The sequence below is a fragment of the Buteo buteo genome, chromosome Z (genome assembly GCF_964188355.1).
Source record: "Buteo buteo chromosome Z, bButBut1.hap1.1, whole genome shotgun sequence".
NCBI lineage: Eukaryota > Metazoa > Chordata > Aves > Accipitriformes > Accipitridae > Buteo > Buteo buteo.
The window spans coordinates 82,446,110-82,467,670 of record NC_134204.1 but is presented as its reverse complement, the minus strand read 5'-3'; positions in this window follow the sequence as shown (position 1 = coordinate 82,467,670).

Here is a 21,561-nt window from a genome sequence, read left to right as displayed (position 1 = left end):
GAGTCAATTTAAGAAGCAAAAGCAATCAAAGTGTTGGGATGCAAGTAGTGAAAAAATGAAGTTCAAGTGTGACAGTCAGCAAAACACTGTAATTCTGCTTTTACCAGCTTAGCTAATGGCACTAGATGAACTTTTATCTGATCCAGTTCAGTTTTTCCTGTGATCAAGATGAATTTGGCTCCCTTCCAAATAGAGGAAGCTTTTTCATTACATGGAATCTTCTCTGCTGCCTCAGAAGGTGTTCTTCCTATAAATAAGGAAAAAGCTGTGTTTCCAAATTGTACATGTATTATTCAGGTTTTGTTTTCTTCATGGCAATATACTAAAATGCCAAGCAATCCAGTTTAAATTGTTAAGAACAGCACAATTGTGTTCTTTCAGTATTTGGAGAATGAGAATGTGTTTCATGAGCTAAAAAGCCATAATAGTAATTTTCCTGTGATATAAAAATAAGACATTCTAACAGGATCATAAATTTTGGGGGAAGTCTTTGGTTCAGTCAGGATCAATATTGCAAAAGATGATCCTCCTTATCAATATTGAAAATGAGACAGAATTGACATGATAGCATTTTGCATCAGTCACTGAATGCTACCATAGCAGGACCACATTCATACCAAAGAGTTAATGTAGCAGTAATTCTTTGCATCATTTCGGGGATATTATTTTTTCTAGGACAAAGTACATACATACACACACATATGTGTACAGGTATGTGTATATGTGTGTGTATAGATACATATATATAAAAATATACACACACATATACACACATACACATACAGAGAGAGACCGGTGCATGTAAGCAGATGAATACAGCAGTTCCTGCCACAGAACTGGGGACACATTAATGTAAGCTTGTTAGTTATCATACTTAGAACATTTATGGGAATCAACCTCCCCCCTCAAAAAAACAAACAAACAAACAAACAACAACCTCTTGAGGTCTTTTCTTCTCTTAGAGCTTGTATGTTAGTTTGGCTGTTGTTTGGTTAGGGATTTTTTGGTTTGTTGGTTGGTTTGTTTGGGTTTTTTTCCCTAAGGGCAATCTCTGTTCAGTTGAATATGTTCTGATTTTAATAATTTAACTTAAGTTTTAATTACAGTGATGCTTAAGCTATTTAATGAATTAGCATTTTGTAATTGTAGCTGCTATGAACTCTTCTGTCACTTGCAAGATGGGGGGGGGGGGTAAGAAAAAAACTTACAAGTACTTTTCTTAAATTTAATTCATTTTTCAAGAGATGCTAATACATGGTCCTCATAAGTCCAGCAAGCTTTCAGACTTTTTTTAACTAGTCAGATATGAAAACTGTTGAAATAGCAAAAAAAAAATCCCACCCAAAACACCAAACAACCCAGTGACACCCTCAGTCTCTAATTTTAGCAGAACACATTTGTCCTGAAAAAGCCTGCTGTGTAAATAAAGATTCTGGAAATCTTGCTAAAGCAGAAGCATGAACAGGGAAGTGAAGTCTTGCTTGAAGTAAAGTAACAATTGGAAGAGAAATCTGTACAGACTTTCTGACAGACAATAGAAAATGACTACATATGTTTTATGCAAACTACACAGTCTGGGAGAAAAGAAACCTTCATCCTCTGCCCTTAGTAAAAACCTCAAAGCAAAACATAATAGTCACTTTCAGTGAAGATTTTGAGGAAATGTGTTTTTCATGGTTCTGACAATTCTCATGTACAGCTTTGCATTATACATACCAATGTTGACCCCTTGTCCATCACTGTATTGAAAATGGAGGCCATTTATTTTTATGAATTATAACTATTTTTATGTTCTATTTAAAGACTTTTTTTTGTATCTATAATAATTTTTCCTCTATTTCTCTTAATAAGATGCCTCATCTCTACAATTAATGATTTTACTTTTTACAATTCCTACTTCAAGTGTTTCTGTTAGTAAATGGTAGAGATAGGTAGTTTTCTTCATTGATCAGTTCTTTAGCAAATTCCTGAATTTCACTTCTTTAACTGGGATGGTGTGACGGTCTGACAAATTATAGTCAATGTCTCAAACATTCATTGAAGAACTTTGGTGAAGAAAACGGCCTCTGTGAAAACGCTGGAGTTTTGTGAACAGGACAATGTGGCCGGAGGAGAGGGCCCCCTGGAGGGTGGGACCGCACTTCTCCAAAGCCACAGTTCTTTATCTTAAGTGACCAGGAGAAGGAGCACAGCATATGTGCCTGGAGGAGGAGGCCCCGTGGAGGATGGGACTGTGCTTCTATCTTAAGTGGTCATGCCAGCAGAAAAAGAGAGGTAACTCCGCAATGAACACCCCCGCCCCCCGCCGCAAAGCTCACCGACCGATTCCAGAGAACCCCGGGAATGGGAACTGCGCATGTCGAGACCATCAAGTAACAAACTACAAAAGAAGGGAGAATGAGTTCTCAGGTCACACCCTCCAGAACTGGATCTCTACGCTGGCTGGACCAACGCTGGACCCAGGACTGGTGAAACCCTTCTCTTCTCTCTTTCTTTCCTTCTTTCTCTCTTTCTCTCTCTCCCTTTTTTCATTCTCTGTTTTCCACAGCCCCTACACCTCATCCTTTTGAACATAAACCGTTGACCAAGTCCGAGACTAGGAGTGGATCTAGCCACCCCTGGGCTCCTCTTTAAGAAGGAGTCCAGAAAGCAAGGGGGTCTGCTCTGAACCTCGTGACTCAACGGGAGGGCTCTCCTTCTGATACGTTTCATGTTTCTTCTTCCATTTCTTTTTCTATACCTCCCCTCTCTTCTCAAACAGCGGCTTGATGACATACTGCAAGGTTCATATTGGTACGTTCACGTGTACTTGGGCAAGGTTAGCTAGGTTGAATAAATGTTAATTGTTGTTTGAACTCCCCTGGTGTCGTTTCACCTTAATTCTGACAAAGGAAATCCACGAACCTGGGTTGCTCCAACTTTGGGACACGACAGATGGATATCCCTAAAAGTTAAACTTCTCTGGAAGAAAATTACTAAGCATCTCCTTGAACTTCTCAATCACACTTATTTTGACACTGTTCCCTTATTTTAGCCAATTTTGCCCTTGTGGAATAAAGACATTTAGACTTATTTTTAACTTAAAATTTAATTTAAACTGAATCAACTTCTACCTCATCTAGTTTTATTATTTACTACTACGAGTAAACTAGCATTTCAAGTCACTTGGTACTTTAATAAATTTGGATGCAAGAATAAACTACTACACCCAAAAGTACATAATCCCTAGTTTTTATCATAGAATAGTAGAATCCTTTTTGTCATTCTGCATTCTTATTAATCCTGCATGTAAATCAAGTTGTTATGAATCAGTCAAGCTCCACAAATTTACTTGTTAAACTAACTTGCTACTGAAGACATTTCAGATGAATAAACAGTTTTGTTTCAGTGATAATAGTGCCTTTAATCCAATGTCCTGGTTTCAGCTGGGATAGAGTTAACTGTCTTCCTAGTAGCTGGTACAGTGCTATGTTTTGAGTTCAGGCTGTGTGGTGCTTAGTTGCTAGCTGGGGTTAAACCACGACATAGAAACATAATCATCAAGAGCCATACTACTATTCTCATCAATATAGGCACTTCTTTTCTTTTATTCACAGGTCAGTTGCCATTTCATATGGAGTCAATTCTTTACCCAAGGAACTTGTACCCTGACAGTGTGCCTTCACGTCTCTGTTAACCCAAGCTACCACCTTCTGACAAGTTAACCTAGGTCATTTGAAAGGAACCCTACCCCACATGAGCTGGACAGACTGCATGTGTTCACAGGAAGACCCCCTAATCTAACCGCCCTGCCAGACCAAGTAATTCAAACTAGAAACATCTTGCAAAGGAGTTCCTGAGATTTAAGTTATGGACAACTTGGCAGACACCCTCTGCTAAGTGACCACTGGTATTCCCTCCTTTCCCATAAAATTTTCCCAAAAGCTCTTTCTGAACACACTTGAAAAAACTATGAAGATCTCCTACTGACTAGATGATGTGCTGTGCTTTATCCACTTGTTCATAGTATTTCTTAATGTTAAACATCTCTAAATATAGACAGTTATGTTTCAGGGTGGATGCAAACTACTTTTTCAACATAGAGTTCAAATGAAAAAGTTGTTGGGATCTGAGCAGCTGATGTTTAAAAGTGGGAGAAGAGCATGAATTAAATTTTTAAGTTAACATAACAAAAAGAAATTGGATGATAGAAGTACACCCGAAAACAATACTTTCCTTAATTTCAGATATTTGCTGCTTTAGTGAAGAACAAAAAGTTGAGATTTAGATTTTCAAAATTAAAATTTCAGGATTTCAAAATTGAAATTTTAGCTTTCAAAATCTTTTAATGTCTAACCTCACTAAATTTCAACCTGAAGCCTCTACTATGTTAGTCCTTAAATTGAAATCTGAAAAAGATTAGAGTATGAAAAAGGGAAAAAAAAAAAAAATCCCAACTCTCTTCTTGTGGTACAAAGCAGTCCTCAAAAAAAAAAAAAAAAGCAGTGTCAACAGTAAAGCTACACAGCACAGCACAGCAACATTGCCTTATATCCTGCAAATAATGCAGTTGTTTTAACATAGCATTATGCTTGAGCTAATGTTACGTGTTTCAGGATAGCTAATTAGCACACGTGCAGTGCCATGAATGTAGAACTGTACTGCTTCTGACTCCCTAGTTAGCTCATTTCCAATTAGGTGAAGTATCTCTTCATAATATTAAATTGTACACAAGTCACCCTCAAGCAAGGAAGAATGATCTGGCATACTGAGTCAAGTGCTATTATTTTAATAGTATATGTCAAGAAAGATGGACCCATGGAGAGCCTTTCCTTTATCTTTCTTGTAAGGACAGGAAAAATAGCTGGCAGACTGGTTGCTTCACTGTGCTTATAAAGGACAACAGAAATACAAAGGAGAACAGAAATTAAAACTTAAATGCAGAAGACAGTTTAAAATACAAATTTGGATGCTTAAAAATCATGCACCTCTTCTGATATCAATAAATCTCCTTTACAGGAAGTAAGATCTGATTTATTAATTTGGAAATTTCATTTTTTGAGCACGAGCAACTTGGATTCCATTCTTGAGTCTGTATTTAGAGCTATACAGCATGCTGTTTTTTTTCTTTTTTTGTGACAGTTATCCTTGCTTGAAAGCAGGCCAAGGTCAATTGGTTGCATGGCTTGCATCTCTTCAATTTGAAAGTCTGAGAAAACATCCAGTGCTTTTGCTCCATCACTTTTTTTATAACATGTAAGAACCAGGACGTAAATTTTGTAAATTAAGCTGGGCAGTTTTGCCTTGTATGGTAGAGCTCTTTCCAAAGTGTTTAGAACACATACATAAGATTATAGGGAAAAAAAATTAGTAAGTATAACAGGGAAAATATTTTTTTATTGATGAAATTTTTAACTGTGTATTTTCAAAAGCTGTTCCACAAAGCTACATAAAGAGATCTTAAAAGACATAAAAAGAAAATTTACGGTTCCACACTCCTGCACTCTCAATATCATAACCTGTGTTATTTCCTGCAAGAAGTACCAAAAGACAAACAATCAGAAGTTTTTTCCAGCTAACCACTGCTAAATTTAAAGTTATTCTGAGACACTGATATGCGTGATGGCTACTGTACGATTTGGAGGTCCAGACTGAAAGTGGAACAGAACTTGAGGACAACCTCCTCTTTCTGAAGGAGGTCAGGATTCCAGGGTTCTCTCAGCAATCAGGTCTTCCTCTAACCAAATGCGTTTCTCTCCTGAGCAGATGTTTTCTCTAAAGGGTACATGGTAATTTCAGAACATAGCTTCAGTTCTAGTTACATTTTATTATCATTTTTTGGTCCTATGCAAAACCCATAACATCTAGATTGTGCAAATAACTGCTTGATGAAAGTGAAAAATTCTACATTAGAATATGAACACTAGAAGTATATGACATAGAAATACTGCAATGAAAATATGGAAAGAAAAGTACATTGAAAGAATGATTTCTTGTTGTCCTTCTCAAGGAGTTTTTTTCTACATAAAAGTTCTATCCCATTTAAGATGTCTTTAGGACATTTAAAAAAACCTAACCCCCAAACCCAAAACCACTAAAAAACCCTCAACCAACATAAACTAAGAAAGCTATGTGCACAATTTAACAGCATTTGTATTATTAGCTTTCAGCCATAGCTCAGGGTGTAGAAGAGTCACTAAGGAAATAATAGTTTCAATTTTACTCTGTCCATTTCAGGAAAGAGACTTGAACCAAGCTCTCACCTATTCTTTAACTATCAGAAGTCATAGTGGTATTCTGAATTCATTACCATTGAAGTTGTTCTACTGCATGCAAAGTATCAGTCATCAGTATGAAGAATGTGATCCCTCTAATCTGACTGATTTCTGTTCTGGCAAGACTTTTTGGCATAACTTTGCTTCTGTACATAGTATAGAAGAGTGTTGAGAAGAGTGGATGAGAGCATATTGCAGCAGGACACCATACACTTGGCAAGGAGCAATTCAGGACAAGGAAAACTTGATTTCAACACTTGATGGAGGAAAAAGGAATCAAAACTTCACTGGGCAGATGACATCTGTTCATTTTTAATGTACTGTGTAACACCTTTTGTTTCCTAATACCTTTTTTTTTCTTTTCCTCCCTCCATTTCAAAGCAGCAGCTTTTAGACTCAGTGTAGTATACAGACAGCTAAAGAGAACAGACCTAAAGCCAAGTTTCAGGGTTGATGAGTAGAGACCTGGAGACTGCAGAGATGTTACAACCTGAGATACAGCTGACATCTAAAGTATTACAAACAGGATAAAGGAGAAAGTCAATCTACTAAGGCATAGTGGACAAGGGAGAATTTTCTCAAATATTCTTCCTGTCCCCCAGCCATAACAGTTTTCTGTTTTTCTAAAAAATATTTTTACCATTTGTCTATTTCTTTTCTTGTATCCTTCCAGTTAAACCCCAAGTTTTTCTAAAACCTATTTTTAGGGATTGAAAGCCCTTTCAGTTTTGAAGTTTTTAACATGTTGTTTTGTTTTGTTTTATTAAACTAGCTTTGTGGGATAGATTAGTAAGCAGCTTTTGGTCATTTCATCCCATCAAGTCATGAGGGCTTTCATGCTTAGGGTGACTGCCAAAGTTTCTCAGATGCTGGAAAGGAAGGTGAACACAATATTTGCCATGCACACACATCTGAATCTATTTAGTAATTAACATAAAAGATAATAAAAGATTCTATAAGATTACAGGCATTTTACAATAAAAGTATAGAAAAAGAATTCTACAAGCACGAATGTTTTCTTGATAACCTAACAAGCACTGTCCACTTTACAAGCCATCTGTTAATAGCATGACACCCTACAACTTCATTAATATACAATTGCAGGAGTCTTCTTTCTAGTACCAAATTTTCATTTCCGATTTATGATCAAAAACTGACTTACTAAGATCTGTCTGACAAATAGCAACAAGTACCAGAATACTCCAGATACAGAAGCAGGGGCATGCAGAATTTACCATGTTACTACAAGAAAATAAATGATCAACATTATAGGTAATCTAATTCCATTCAACTGTGAATCATCATAGTCAAAGCAGTCTAATACCACATGCTGTGGAAGAGTTCTTGCTCCCAGAAAGGATTCTGTCAAATGCCTAATAAATTAATTTTGAGATTCTTAAGGTTTTCAAGTTACGAGGCAACAGGCAGAGCTGGATAGAATATCAGAGTGATTAAGTCTTTAATTTATTTTACTCCTGTTCAATTATGCTTTAAAAAAAAGACACACTTCTTTCATTATAACAGCTAGAGAGTGCATGAGCCTATTTCCACATATATCAATTCTAATTACCTTTGAGCAATTAATAAAGATAATCTATCACAGCTTAGAGCAACATGTTTTTAGGTGCACTTTGTCAAATGAGTATCATGAATATTCAGACCATGTTCACTTTAACCAGAAAAAAATAATTATGACAAACAGCGATCATTTTTCAGAAAGAAAACTTTTATTATTCAGCAGTTGATTTTTTTTTTAAAAAAAAACAATACCCTTCAGGAATATGTGAAATGCATCACATTCACGATGTTCAGACTTTGTGACAAGAACATCAAATGTGGTTCTTGCAAAATAAAAGGTAAAGAGTTATATCCTACTACGCTGCAGATCCCAGGAAAAAGATCTGGGCAAAAGATGGGTTATTTAACAAGTAGAACTACCACCTTCTACCTGCTACTGAGGCCATCTCTCTTCTACCATCAAGAGGAAAGAGGAATATTATTCACTTGTATGTTCTAAACAATTTTGTTTCACCAGCTACTTAAAAAAAAAATTAACAGAATTGCACTACTTGAATTTTTGTCCTGTAGCCCTATCTATTTAATATAATCTTTTTGTTAACACTAAATGAAAAACAATCTAATAAATATTATTTCAGTCCTGAATACAATTAAGATTACTCTCGCTTAATTGAAATGGCCTTTAAATTATACATATAAGATTCAAAAAGTACAAATTCTCCAAACAATATGTAAAATAATGAAGACAAAGTTACAAAGAAAGGATATAAAGTTATAAATAAAAATGTAAAGTTAGACTAACGCATATACACTTTCAGGAACTTCCTTGACTTTACCAGTTAAGCTATTTATTTCACTTAATATTTGACATGGTTTCTCCTCCACACCACACACCTTTGAATTATTTAAATTTTTAAAAGAACTGACAAACTTAGGTCACCTCACTTTTCCACAAGTCCAGAAGTGGAATCCATGGAACCTTCACTCAGTTTAAACACAAAAGATGCTTTTGTGTCTATTAACATTCCTGAAGTATCTAAAACTATGCTAAAGGATACACTGAGTCTCCCCACCTAGAAAACTGAGGATCCACAAAATTAAACATTACCCTTTCCCTGCATCATAGTGAATTAAACCTGGTAGGCTAAGAACACCTTGAATCAACTGGCAGGATCAAATCCCTCACAAAATGCACTTGGAACTTTTCTTTACTGAAAAGGCAAAAGCAACAGCAATCACATTTTCTCTATAACTTAGCTTTCACCAGGACAACTGGATTCAGTTCAGCCTTACAGACACTGGACGCTGCATTTCCATTTCTGTCCTAAGTACAGCCTAAAAGAGCATCATTCAGACTTAATCCTACTCCACAACTTTTCAGTGAATAAGAGTAAAAAAAATAATTCTGTGTTAGACGCAGCCCTGAACATGTAGGTTGTTACCTCGGCTAAGGCAAAAACCACCTACCTCTTTGGGCTTTCACAGCTAACCAATATCATTATTTCATAAGGACTTCTTAAGAGGGCACCAAGTTAAATGCCTAACCTAGGTGAATGAAAACCCAACAATTTTATTATTTTCCCCTCTTCAATAATTTTTAAATCCTCAGGCAAAATTTATGAAAAATAGCCAATTACCCTACCCAGGTAGAAAATGAAGACAATTTAAATATCCCATTCACAGCAGCATAAACTCAAAGAATAAAGTATCACAACATCCTTCCTACTGTAAGTGAAAATCAGGCTCGAGACCACCTGGGGAACCTGAACATACACAAGTCTATGGGACTCAATGAGATGCATTCCAGTGTCCTGAGGAAATTGGCTGATGAAGTTATAAGCCACTCTCCATTATATTTGAAAAGTCACGGCAGTTATGCAAAGTCACCAGGGACTGGAAAGAGGGAAATAACACACCCATTTTTAAAAAGGGTAAAAAGGAGAACCCTGGGAACTACCAACCAGTCAGCCTTACCTCTGTGCCCTGTAAGATTGTAGAACAGATCCTCCTGGAACACATTTCAAACCATATGGGAGACAGGAAGGTGCTGAGAGACAGCTAACATGGCTTTGCCAAGGGCAAATCATGCCTGGCTAATCAAGTGGCCTTCTACGATGGAGTGACTGCATCAGCGAACAAAGGAAGAGTACAGATGTCATCTATATGGACTTCTGTAAGGCCTTTTATATGCTTCCCACAGCATTCTTGTTGTTATATTGGAGAAGCATGGGTTTGATGGATGGACTGTTAGAGAAATAGGTATCACATCCCAATTTCTCAGGATAATGACTCAGGTTTGCCGATTCCCAGGTCATGATTAAGGTCAAACAACAACGGGGATCCTTTTACTCACAAAACTCAACTTTTATTCACTCGCAACAAGAATTGGCATGAAACTATGTCAGTAAACTGTGTAACACGTGCTAACCATACATCACCAAACATATACTACAGGCCTTGCTTGTTTTGGCATCGGTTCAGGAAAGACAATAAGGACACCCCTTCAGTTGAGTCATGAGGATCAGAGCAAACCCCCTTGCTTTCTAGACTCCTTCTCAGTGGCGAGCCCAGGGGTGGCTGGATCCACTCCTAGTCCTAGACTTGATCAACGGTTTATGTCTAAAGGGATGAGGTGTAGGGATTACAGAAAGAAGAAAGAGAGAGAGAAGAGAAACATTTCACCAGTCCCAGGTCCAGTGTTGGTCCAGTCAGCTGAGGGGTCCAGTACCAGAGAAGCAGAACTTGCCTCACCACAATGTTTGAGACATTAACTCTTTCAGTCCTCACAATAGGGAATTGACTGGATGGCAGCATCCAAAGAGTTACGGCCAGTGGCTCAGTGTTCAGTAATGAGAGGTGTCCCTGAAGGGTCCATACTGGGACCAGTACTATTTAGTATCTTCATCAATGAAACAGACAGTGGGATTGAGTGCACCCTCAGCAAGTTTGCAGATGACACCAAGCTGAGTGGTGCAGGTGATTCACGGGAGGGACGGGATGCCATCCAGAGCGACCTTGACAGGCTGGAGGAGTGGGGCCACGCGAACCTCATGAGGTTCAGCAAAGCCAAGTGCAAGGTCCTGCACTTGGGCTGGGGCAGGCCCTGGTACCAACACAGGCTGGGGGATGAAGGGGTTGAGAGCAGCCCTGCAGGGACAGACTTGGAGAACTGGAGGAGGAGAAATTGGACATGAGCCAGCAGTGTGTGTGTCCAGCCCCCAAAGCCAGCCATATCCTGGGCTGCATCAAAAGAAGTGTGGCCAGCAGGTCGAGGGAGGGGATTCTGCCCCTCTGCTCCGCTCTCATGAGACCCCACCTGGGGTACCACGTCCAGCTCTGGGGTCCCCAGCACAAGAAAGACATGGACCTGTTGGAGAGGGTCCAGAGGAGGGCCACAAGAGTGGTCAGAGGGCTGGAACAGCTCTCCTATCAGGAAAGCCAGAGTGAGTTGAGGCTGTTCAGCCTGCAGAAGAGAAGGCTCGGGGAAGATCTTATTGTGGCCTTTCAGTACTCAAAGGGGGCTTACAAGAAAGATGGAGAGAGAATTTCTACCAGGGCCTGAAGTGACAAGACAAGGGGCAATGGTTTTAAACTGAAAGCGGGTAGATTTAGATTAGACATAAGGATTAAAATTGATTTTGAGGGTGGTTTTAGATTAGACGTAAGGATTAAATTTTATGTTGAGGGTGGTGAGACACTGGAACAGGTTGCCCAGAAAAGTTGTGGATGCTCTGTCATTGGCAGTGTTCAAGGTACGTTTGGCTGGGCTTTGAGCAACCTGGTCTAGTGAAAGTTGTCCCTGCCCATGGCAGGGGAATTGGACTAGATGATCTTTTAAGGTCCCTTCAACCCAAACCATTCTATGATTCTTTGATCCACACTCTGCTGGGGGCAGGTGAGGTAGGAAGATCTTATAAATTACTGAACCATGGAAAAAGATTTGATCACAGCCTGCACTTTTTTAGTTACTAATATAAAGCAGCTTTGAGACAAATCTGGAGGAAACCTGTCTTCATTAATTCTTACTACTAGTCATTTTGTTAGCGTGAAAGATGACCACACTTCACTTAGGAACTTCAACTTTCTTGCACAGTGTTGTCTTAAAAACAGCACAGAGAAGGTCTGATTTCTTTTGGTTTGGTTTCCTCTGTGCAGTTAAATGAACACAAAGTCTATGCATTTCCTTTTATCATCACCAATTATTCTTTTCCAGTTTGGGGCACAGGGAACAACTTTGCAATAGTTTGAACAGTTGATGGTAACTCTTTTTTCCCACTTGAAATGACCAGACTTCAGCAGTATCTCCTCACTTTTGCTATTACCCAAATAATTCTGCCTTAAATGAAAACAAAAAAAAAACCAAAAAACAAAAAAAAAAACCCAAACAAACAAACAAAAAAAACCAAAAACAAAAACAAAAAAAGGAGAAAAAGATTAGCATGTACCAAAAATTCACACACTTGGAATGCTGGTGAAATAAGGTTGCAAACTTTTTCCATACAGCTCAATTCAACTGGCACTTGACACCATACATTACCTTCTTACTTAACTCAATGAAAAACATAGTCAGATCCCCAAAATCAAGGTTTTTGTGATATTATAAGACTTCCATTAGCATCCATATGTAGGAGTAAGCACTTTTTAAAAACCATATGCTTCATATCTGACTTATTTCAAGTGCTAGTGTTCAAAATACTCTCATAAATATTTATTGTCTTAAAAAGAATCTATTATAAATGTTTTTGTTTATAATTTGGAGTTAATTAAAGTGTGCTAGTTTCAGTGTTGCTCCTTATTAAGCTCATCACAACTTATTCAATAATTTATTGATATTTAACAAATACAAATAGTGTCTTAATATATCTAATTTAAACCCCTATTTGATTATAAATTGATCTGTAGCAACATACCACAGGGCAGTAGGGTCTGCTCTGTTAACAATGCTTTGTTTAGGCTCCAAACTTCATTTATGGTGCGTAATTTACTTGTCCTTAGTTCTAATGCAAGATGTTAAAATAATGATAGCTAACTTCTTTACAAAATTGAAGTACAGCAATGTTATTTTTCAGGAAGTAGTTGCATCATGAAATACATTTTTTTACCAGAAAGTCAGTCCTTCTTTCTATTCTCCTCATCTCTCTCCCTATATGCTTCATATTTTACTTTTAAATTAACGATTCTTCTGCAGAAAATTACTATGCATTGCTTTGGCAAATCTTACAGGACTTCCTAAAGGCAGCCAAGGACTGCTTACAATAACGCTAATAGAAAACAAATTAGTTTCAGTAATTGCCTTTAAAATCTATTTTATTATCTTTTTCACCTTATTCAGGTAGGGTACTTTTGATGAGGGTAACAGTTATTTTTCTCCCTAGATAAGTAAAGCTTCCTCAAAGCACTTTTGAAATATTCATTACAACAATATGTAGACACTGCCAAAATTTATTACTTAAGAGAGTTTTTCCACAGAAAAGATATTACTGCTAGACTGAAAAACTGCTGCCTTTCAGGGGAAGCATGGGGCATAGACCACCCTGGCCCCAGGAGCACCTCTGGGAGTACCCAGAAGCTGAGCACAGGCAGACCAACAAGGTCTTCAGGAAGGCTGCAGCAGCCAATCTGTGGTGGAAATCTATTGTCCAAACTTAGGCCATAATTTTAGTATCAAGATTTCACCCCATAAATTGGGCAGTTCAGGCTCGAAGTTACCTCAATACATTCCTATTCCAACCTCCTGCTCAGAGCAGGACCCAGACTGATATCAGACCAGGTTGCTCAGGATACTACCCAGTTGGGTCTTGGAAACCTCCAAGCATGGAGGTCACGCAATTTCTGGAGAACCTGTTTCTATACTTCACTGTCTTTATAGTGAAAAGATAGTTTTCTTACAACAGTTGATCAACATAAACATGTAAAACCTGCCAGCAAAATAACCCAGTAAAATAAAAATGTACTTAAAATAGGTGCCCAGGCAGTCTTAAGTATTGCTACCTCTATATAGAAATATCATTTAAAGAAATTAGGGCAATTAAAGCAAGAACAACGGGGAACTCCAACCCTAGAGGAACTTGATAAAAATTTTAAACTAAGGAAAAGTTTTAAGATTTTTAACCTGTTATGACTTCCACTATTTGGCTTTTTTAATTAGAACTTTACATGCCCTACTTGTAATCAGAGAGCCACAGAGCTTGTTGATAACACCGTCTTTAAAGACCTAATTTATTTTCATGAACACTGCTAAGAGGATGGGGAAAAAGTAATTAAGTATTATCTCTTTTTTTTCCTAATAACTATAAACTTATTAAATGACTAATAGTCAGAGTGTGCAGATGCCACATCCATTTTAGCATCATTTAATCCTGAACACTTAAAGAGAAAATGTTCAAGTTAACAAAACACAAAATTAATTCTAGAACCATGGTAGTCCATGACATGTTAGCATCAATATATACATGTAGTCTCTCTTTCAAATGGACTGGAGTTTCAGGTTCTTTTTAATTTTATGAATAAGATAGACTGCTCTTTACAAGAAGCTGTCAAGAACTTTGTGTGACTATTTTGTTCTCATGCTATACTAAGAAGCTCCCACTTCCAATCATTATGCTGTGACTTTAGCAAAACATTCTCAGATCTTTATAAATATTTTTCATAAATAAGAACTGATTTCATTTACAGTTTTTTTGAGAACAGCTGATCAAGAATTTTGCTATTTCTTTTAAATTAAAGTATATACTTTATAAAGTATATACTAAAGTACATGGCTAAATCTCAGTTTTACGAGAAAATTTCTTAACTGAAAATAGATATACAAAAGAGAAACATATCAAGCAGCTATTTAAGAAAGTCTATATAAGCATCCTATAAGGTGTTAAAATGCATGTGAACTAGGTATTGTGATTTCAGTAGTTGTTGAACACAGAGATGCCCATGAAAACCTGCTTAATCAATTGTTTGTGTATTTATGCATTTGCAATCTGATAATACCGTAAATTGTGAAAAAATATTTGGGAATTTTTTTTCCAGTTGGGCACACACGCTCTACCATGAAAAAACTACCATAATAGTTCACCCATCCCATTAGAATCATTTTACCTCCTTATCATTAGCAAACTACAACATGTACAGGTCAGAAGTTTTTTTCCATAAAGCTGCTATTGATGGTGAGCAAGTGAGGTATTCAGGAGAAAACAATATTCCTGAGAAAAAAAGACTTCTCCCAGAACTGACAAAACCAAGATGTGGCTGAGTGTTCCACCAAGTAGACTATGAAAACATTATTCTAAGGACAATTTTAGAAAATGTTAGAATTCTGAAGAGTATAAATATTTATGCTAACACTTTTATTGAAAATTCATAGTCATGGTCTTTTGGGATCATCAACAAAATGTAACCAAGTGTCTAAAGACATTTAATAATTTCATTTAAAGATTGGGTGATCTCCCAAAAGCATTCAAAGGTCATGAAAGTGGAGCTTACGACAGTCTTCTAACCACACGTATTTGGGACTACTTCCAAAGCCAGAATCTTTGTCTAAGCTAGCCCCTTCTTTTAATATTATGGAACTGCTTTGCAGATGTTTATCCATGGAGAGTGAGGAGATGAAAATGTTTACAGAAAGTTGTAGTATTCTTCTAGTTCCCCTGACATGCACTACTGAACTTTTCATGGAGAGTTCAATCTTTCAAATATACAGCACATGAAATGTTATCCTTCATGGAGTTGCTATTGACTGCTTTGCTAAAGGGAGAGGAGTATGCTTTGTTACAAGCATACAAAGGCTGCCTTTGTAGTCCTTTGATGACTTCACTGTTAGATACAATCAAAGGATCAAACAAGCCTTATAAACCTCCCCTGGCATCATGTGATGGGAGTGCATTCAGTTAGACACAATAGTTAAATCTTTGATTTATCTGTAGTTTTGAAACACGTCAGTAAGTAACACTGCCGAGTCATGCCATGCAATATCCATTTATAGTTCAATATCTACCCCTTTAAGTATGATGTAACTTGAAGGGTAACTGGATTAACTTCATTAACTAGTGTAGATTTCATAAGACTTTCTTATGGAATGTACTTGACATTTTTAAAATGAAATTAAAATTAACCATTTCTACATGATAAGGAAAATGTATTTAATAACCAAGAGGTCTTTGGAAAAAGATTTAATTTAATAAGAAATTACAATTAATATACCTTATTAAAAGCATTTCCTCCTAGCCACATCTTGGTAAAAATAATATCACATCTATTTTATACATAGTCCTCATATGTACTTCGTACTACCAAAACTCTTTTCCTTTTTCTTCCTTTTTTTCCCCCCCAGAAAATCTATGTGGCATGTTTGGAAAGGAAAGAAAAAAAAAAAATAAAAAAATTGTAGGCACAAATCTCCCACATAAAGTTGATAAAGACCAACATTTTTTTTCCCCTCAAATTACCAAATGCTAAATGTTTATGTATTTCCTTTCAACTGGAGTCAGAGACGTAAGTGTATATTTCACTTCACCTACTTTCTTCCTTACTTTATTCCACCTCAGTGAAGAACAGTGCTAATAAACTGAAGTAAAAATTATGAAAGTTGCAATTATTCAGGAAAGCAACAAAGCTAGAAAAACTTTAAAGGCATGCAATCATAAAAATTATTCTGTTCAATTGGAAAGAATGCTCTTAGGGCTGTTTACTTCCTACATTTTCTTTGTAACATTACTGATTTAATTATACCCTAAAGCTATCTCAGATGTTATCATAAAAGTATTTAATGATGCTTATCAGATTATAATTTTCCTAATTATTCTCATACTGATTTTTTCTTAACATTCACCTTGGAGCAAAAACATGACTTCCCTACTATCTAAAATAAAATAGATACTTTTTCTCAGGACAGTCAAAAAAAAAGGTCATCCAGCTTCAAAAAGAAGTCCTCATTCTTTTCATGGAAATATGGTACTAATCTGGTCCCTCTATTTCAGTAAACTCTGTAATAACCATTCAGTTCAGAATAATCCTCAAGACCTCCTCATGTATCCCTCTCGTGCACCAGGATCACCCAGAAATTCAACTAATAAACAATTCAGATGATAGACACAATTTTAGCCCTGAACTTGCTGGCAGTATTCATAAGATATTTGAATTTATCATTCACAGCAATAGCATCATCAGTATCCTACTATAGGCTATACCCCCTAACTTCTTAACATAGACCTATAGGCATAAGTCTGAAAGAAATTTCCAGTGCTTCAGAGAAAAAGGAAAAATATATGATCTAAGAATAGCCACTCTGTTTTACTATTCTGCTAGATTTTAGTCTATTTCCAACACAAAAATGCATATGAACCAAGATTAATGCAACATCAGCACAAGTAATTCATTAAACTTGTGTCTTCCTGCTCATAGAGTTCCATATAATTTGTCTTAATTGCCACAGCATTACATTATTGATTTACTGCACTTTATTAACTTAACTGATCCACATGAACTTCGGTGGAATGATAGCCTTTAACACAGTTTGTACTTTTTAATGCATTAATTTGAGTGATGACTCTTGCCCCCATCCATGCCTCTGGCCTGCTACAAAGAAGGGATACTTTCATCACACCCTTGTGGCCAGCATGATCCCTGACACAATGTAAGAATCCTCCTCAGCCAAAAAATTTGTTCGTATATGTACTCCTTTATAACATAGAATTATCCCCACATCTATGCACTTACCCTTATACAGTTTTCTCCACATTTTCGTATGCAGTAAATATTAATTTAGTCTGTTGTCTACAACCATGGTGTGTATTTTGAGTGCAGGCATCCTTCTGCTATGATTGTCTGCTGTTTATATAGTTTTCCCCACAATATTTATGAAAATATTTTTTTCTATAATATGTTACCTGATGAAAGATAGATTATATGTAATAACTGTGGAATTTCTTCTACTCACGTTCTTGGGATCTGGTGCATTCACCGTCACTTACTTCAGCAGTGGTTATATATTCTTTCTCTTTGAATATACAAACTGATCTTCTCAGGTATTCCCAGCTCATTGGCATCAGTCTTAATTTTCCAAGGGAAAATTTAAAAATTACACCTTACTGTGTGACCACCTTACTATGTAGCAACAACTTTAAAGGATCTAAGTAAAGGGTTTCAGAGTTGAAGTATTCAGATGCTTTCTAAACAACATGACAGATCCTCAGAAGAGTTATCCTCTTAAAGTCACTTTAGACTGATTAAAAAATAAAGTCACTTTTAATTCAGAACAATCCATCTATACAATCCAAACATTTAGATCATTTTACAAAAATTAGATCTTCACATTTACTCTTTTTTAACTGTAATGGTTAAAAATGTAAGAAATCAGTTAAAATTACACTTGTCTATTTTTTTAGACAAATTATTTATGAAAACGTTTTCACCATTCTGAGTGGGTCATGTCAAGAGCAAAATGTACTTTCTCCCTCCCACCCTGTGTTTTTAATAAAAGCAATCTCCTGAGCCTGAAGGCTCTGTTATGCCTGAATGTTATGAAGTTTTCTAACATTGGAGAAAGAACAAGAGGGAAAACAATTGGGTTTGACACTGCAAACTAGATCTCCATTCACCTAAGTCTTTGTAGCTCAGGCATGTGGGCCCGCAAACCTAGTGCATGCTCAGTACTCATACCTTGCATTTGGAATATAAGTTACACATGAACACAGGTATTTAGATCTAATAGTAAAAACTATGATAACACCTGTTTGGGGAATTGTTTCATAATTAATTTCTGAAACATCCATCCCACTGAAACTTATCGAGCCCTACAAAACCTTACAATCACAACATACTTAGAGGTCCTGTTGCGTCAGGTGCTGTCAGACAGCATGGGATAAACCCTGCTGTGATGGCTTTCTAAGACACTGGGCAGGTGGAAACAGAATCTGTTCATAAGGAAATGGCACAAACCCATTATTTAAAATTTGTAGCATTTCTTTAACTTTTTTTTTTAAAGGTTGAAATAAAAACAGTAAAAAAAAAAATCAGGAAAGCTAGGATTACCACCAATTAAATGTATCTTGGAGAAGTGGTGAACAAAAGTTAGTATTCTTCCAACTGCTGTGCCTTCACCTCTATCATACTTACTGTGTGGACATGGAATAACCTGTTTGTAGGAAAAAAGTCCGTAGGGTACATGGAAGTCCAGTCAGATCTCACATTAAAAAAAACTGAACTCTCAAGTTTTCTCCCCGAATTATTCTATGTCCTATACCAAACCATCAAAATAGGTAAAAATAACCACATCTATGTACAACTGTGTGTGACTAATGTATGAATTTTTTTTTAAATTATGAACTTGTGTTATAAAACTGCACACAAATGGCCATTCCTGCATGCAACTCACAGCCTAATGGATGTGCCTACATTTAGGCTATACAGCCCTAAACAGACTATAAAGTGCTATTTTCTTTATAAGTGAAAATAAAATACACTTTTATTTATAAAAAGCAAAGAACAGACTTAATACTTTGTGGAACTACTGATCTGTAACACTGTTGGAAGCATTTAAAGTTGTTTACATGTTCCAGCACTCTATGCTCCATCTAGAATTCATTTTATTTTAAAGTAGCCTCTATGTTTATGGATAATTCAATGCTCTTTCCTAAAAAATTTTAGCTATCTTCCACTTCCACATACATTTGTCTAAGGAGGGTTGTACAAGTATTGACACAAAATATGACGTGCCTTTGAAGCTTAAAAAATAATTATTAGGCTAGTGATCATTAACAGGTTTTAAAACTGTAATTAATTATCCTATGCTAATAAACTCTGTCATCTGATTTGCAAATAGCACTATGGCATATCATTTCCATGGAAATAGACTTGTATATGGAGTTATAGTTTTATATATGTCTAAAGCAGTCAATAAAATATGCATTTTTATTCAGCAGTTGAAGTAGCACTGTGATCCAGCCTTGATTCACAGTAAGCTTTGAAAGTTAGTATTATTTATAATTTAGCTATAGAGTATTTTGTGCAATATATTGTATAGAGTTTACTGGTTATTCTAATCTCTACAGCTATTTCTACACTTCAATACACAACAGCTACTGAAGATGCTTTACAGTGAAATACCACATTATAATACAGCACACCAGCCTCTACTCCACTATGTGAGAGACCTTCTGGACAGCTGCAAGTGACACCATGTTCTGCACTAGCAGAATGCTTTACCGTTGGAGAACAGCATCACTTGGCTCAGCCTGTAAAGCAGTTGTATAAGGATTAGCAAGCAACAGTGAGAAATATACATGGCATGTTAAAATAGATCTTTAAAATATCATACTGACTACATCTATAACAGGAAAAAAAGCCGAAATGGGGTCTAGAGATCCACAGTACTTCTCCAAGTATGTGATGCACATAAGGACCGCAAAATCTTACATGTAAATAGTTTAGTGATACATAAAAACAGGGCAGCTGGCTGAGGCAAGTGCTGTGTTTAACTAGGATGTACTCCAGTGTCCAGTGAAGTAAATTTGTGCACATGAATTAATGCAAGTAAATGTAATTTTGCTACAGATTTCAGTATCATGCGTTTAATGCTAGTGCATGAGATAAGTAGCTGCCATTAGATTTTGAACACAATTTCTGGAATGCAAGTGTGTAGGGTCATGTTTTAGGAGAAGCAAATCGATTTGCAGGTTGTAAACATTTCTTACAAAGAGCCCTGAATAACATTCCCAATAGGAAAGAGTGATATTTTCCATTGGATGTTTTCAGTCTCCATAAATCTCAATAAAGAGGGACTTGTTGCTTCGTAGGAAGTGTAAGGGGAGTTGCATTTTTTTGTTTTCATGTAAGGTAACAGCGGTTGCTGACTTCAAGATTTTGATACCAACTCTTTGTTGAAAAATAGTCATTACAAGCACAGAAAGGGGTCACAATTTTCCAAATGAATTCTTTAACTAATAGATTTAAATTAGTTCCTAATTAACAAAAAATGAACACAGTGAAGCACTGCGTGTGTTTGCCAACAAAATGCTCTGCTTAACTATGTGTCATTGTTGTGCATCCCCATGACAAGAAAAACCTTGAAACGATACATGGTATTATGTTTTATTTAAGATCCAGTTATACCACATCAGCCCCAAAGGACGATGACCCTCAATTTCAGATAATCCCTATTTTTCTAAGTTAAACTATTTAAGATGCAGAATAACCCTCATCTTGCTTTCAGGTAAATGTAGTATTTCTTGAATTCTCTTTTGGGTTCACTGAATGATTTCTGCACTGCATTAACATAGAAAAGCTTTTTCTGATTGTTTTTATTTAAGAAATTTGTCTCCCTCACATCATACCTTCCTCACATCACATCTTCCCTTATCCAGTTGCAAGGAACAATGAGAAAAGAAACAGAAAGAGCCAGCATATCAATACCTGTCTCTGAGCCTAGCATCACTGGCAGAATTTGGGTGTTTTTTTGATCATGGGTCCGTCTACACAATACCAGGCCTGCTGGCAACAGATGGGGTACACCCGTCTCAGAGCAGGAAAAGAATCTTTATGCAGGAGTTAGCAGGGCTCACTGAAAGAGCTTTAACTAGGTTTGAAAGGGGAAAGGGATAAAACCAGGCTTGCTAGAGATAAGCCTGAAGGCAGCAAGCCAATGTTTGAGGGACAACGTGCTAGCAAGGTCCTTTGGTCTGCCATCTCAGTGGAGGTAGGGGGTGGAGATCCACATGGCAGCAAAGACACAATAGTTATTGATGTGTTAGAAACCACAGAAGCGCCTGAGAATGGTAGCGTAGGAACTAGGGCTTCTCCC